Below are 3,281 nucleotides of genomic sequence, written 5' to 3'. Positions count from 1 at the left end.
TATATATATATATATATATATATATATATATATATATATATATCCACCACTACTCCCCCAAAGTCTTCCCAGTGCCTCTGTTTCCCTCTCAGCTCCAAGTCCTCCTTTTAAAACTGTTAGTAACAGCTTCCCTGGGTTAATAATCCCAAAAGGAGAGTGGCTCTTCCTGCCTAAGCAGCCATCACCTACCAATAGCTCCCGTAATGGGGGCAGGGCAGGGTTGGAGATCACAGTGGCCCCTCCTGAACTTGTGATGGAGTTTTGATTGGCCTGACTTTGTGCAGGTTTTGTGTAGATAAACCCAGCTGCTGTGACCTGAAATCTCCTTCAAAGTCTAGATTGTATAATTTTGTTTCCAAATCAAGAATGCCTATTTAGGGGCTAGAGAAATGGATCAGCAGTTAAGAGAAGTTGATGCCTTTGCAGAGGACATGAGCTGATTCATAGCACCCATATTAGACTGCTTATAACTGCCTTTAACTCAAGTTCCAGGAGATCAAACACCTTCTTCTATTAGACTGCTTATAACTGCCTTTAACTGAAGTTCCAGGAGATTAAACACCTTCTTCTGGCCTTTATGGATACCCCAAACATATGTATATACACGAAGACACAAACATACACATACATATACATTTTTTAAAAAAAGAATGTCCATTTAATTTTTCCACTGCTTCTTATTATATTCTCATAAATTTGTGCTGTTCTGAGGATCCCATGGCTTGATTAATTAATTTTGAATTCATATATCCATATATATATAACATATACATATATTTATTCACAGAAAGGTTGTACAGTTATTAAATAAAAGTGATACCTTGATTAAGCAAAGACATTCTAGGGTTACCAGGTGTGGTGACACATACCTATAATCCCAGAACTTGGGAGGCAGAGGCAGAAGAAGTTCAAGACCAGGCCTTAGCTATATTGTTAAAGCCTAGGTAAAATGTTAAGTCCTAGATAACTGTTACCTGGCTAGCCTGCCATTATAAGGAAACTTTCCCATATGTTGTTTCTACTGTTAATAGGAACTTTCTCATGCCCACGTTGATTACATATTCTGTTATGTTCTGTGCCCTTGGAAACCAATCATGATAGAAGTCAGTAGAACTGCTTTGTATAGTTACCCACAATAAACTTGGACCAAAACCAACCACCCAATATCACTTCCTGTACCTGTGTATAAGCTTTTATGGTATCCACTTTTATAAGCTGCCTCTGGGATAGATTCCCAGCATAAGAGACACAGCACCAATATAAAAAGCTATTTGGAATAAGACTTCCTTTTTGAATAGGGGTCAAATAAAGTTTAAGTTCCAAAGAACCTCCCTGGGAACTGACATCTGCTTGGCAGAGAGAGACATGTATGTGGGTAGCAGACATTCTGGTTGGCAAGTTAAGACATGAATGTTAGACAAGTCCTGTAGCCATTATGCCTGGTTCTTCCTTCTAGCCGCATGCTTCCAGAAATAAGACTCAGATTCAAAATATATTTACAAACACCTTGGTCGTATAGCTAGGCTCTACTCTGACTAGATCATAACTAAAATAACACAATAACTTTAACCTACATTCTGACAATGTGGCTAGTTACCTGTGCTCAGGTACCATTCGTCCATCTCCTCACACCTTCCTGGGGCCAATTTTTGTATCTGGCTCTATCCCAGGATTCTTTCTTTTCTAGGATGTCCCACCTTCTATTTCTTGCTTAAGTCATAGGCCATAGGGTTTTGTTTTTTAATTGACAAGTGAAGCATTCATAAAACACATAAGATATTCTCTCTACAATGTCTCATCCTGGTTAACAAGTTAAGATATGAATGTTAGACAAGCAAGTCCCCTGCCACAGTTGAATACCCCAGCCAATGGGAGCAGGATAAGTGTACAACAAAGACATATTTCCAAGGAAATCCCTATCCCTAAATACTGATTGGTGAAATAACTTGGCACAGATGTTTGTAGATCTCAGGCTTAAATACTCCTTAGGATCGTAATTCAATGTCATGGTTTAGCTTCTGAACCTGAATAGTCTCAGGGATCGATCAGTCTTGGGGTGTGGCATTCAATAAACCATCCCTATCTGACTGAGATTGTGTTTGAGTGGTGTGTGTGGTGATTCTCAGATTCCATCATTATAGCAAGTTCTAGGCCAGTCTAGGCAGTGAGTGGAAATGCTCTCTCTCTCTCTGCTCAATGTGCTGCTCCAGTGCCCATTTGCTTCCAAGAGAGGAAGTTTACTCCCAATTCACTATTTACCACCATTGACGTGTTTTCATATCTAGTATTGTCTTAGTTAGGGTTTTACTGCTGAGAACAGACACCATGACCAAGACAACTCTTATAAAGGATAACATTTAACTGGGGCTGGCTTACAGGTTCAGAGGTTCAGTTCATTATCATCAAGGCAGGAGCATTGTAGCATCCAGGCAGGCGTGGTGTAGGTAGAGCTGAGAATTCTACATCTTCATATGAAGGCTGCTAATGGAAGACTGACTTCCAGGCAGCTAGGATGAGGATCTTAAAGCCCACGCCCACAGAGACACACCTACTCCAACAAGGCCACACTTCCAAATAGTGCCCCTCCCTGGGCCAAGCATATACAAACCATCACAGGTGTCCTAACCCCTTCAGCTTTGTAATCTCTCTTGGCCTCCAGGAGCCTTGCTCCCCTTTCATCAAGATGGCCTTAGTCATGGCCTTACTGTTTTCTCCCGGAGGTCAATGATAAGAACATGGGAGGCTCTAATATTTTAGCTGGTTGTCAAAGCTGTCTGCTGTTGTGATTGCTCTTTTTTCTCCTTCTGGGGCGGGCTCACCACAGGATTCTCGAGAAGGCTCTAAGTGAGGAGTTAGAGGAAGTTGGATTGAATGTGAGATTTACTTGTGCTTTAAACACTTTTCATGTCCTGGTCATTTTTTTAAAAAATCACATTAGTAGATTTGAAATATTATACTGAACCATCTCTTTGACCTATACCCTGGTCATTTTCATCTAGTTTCTGCTTGATGACTAAAAGACAATGGATATGGTTTGATGGCTTAGTTATCAGTTTATTATGGGAGGTTCAGTCTGTGTGTTTGCCTACTATGCTGGGATCTGCTTTGTCAGCGCCCAGTAGCAAGGCAAGCACTTACAGTGGAGAATTGGCATCTTCTGTAAAGGGGAAGGGTTCCATATCAAACACAGCAGTGATTTGCTTCATATGCCCAGATCAGGGCTTCTCAGACTTGAAGTGAATCAGGCGTGTTACAATACAACTCACTTTCTTTTTTTTTTT

The sequence above is a fragment of the Mus caroli genome, chromosome 9 (genome assembly GCF_900094665.2).
Source record: "Mus caroli chromosome 9, CAROLI_EIJ_v1.1, whole genome shotgun sequence".
Lineage (NCBI taxonomy): Eukaryota > Metazoa > Chordata > Mammalia > Rodentia > Muridae > Mus > Mus caroli.
This window is presented reverse-complemented; position numbering follows the sequence as displayed.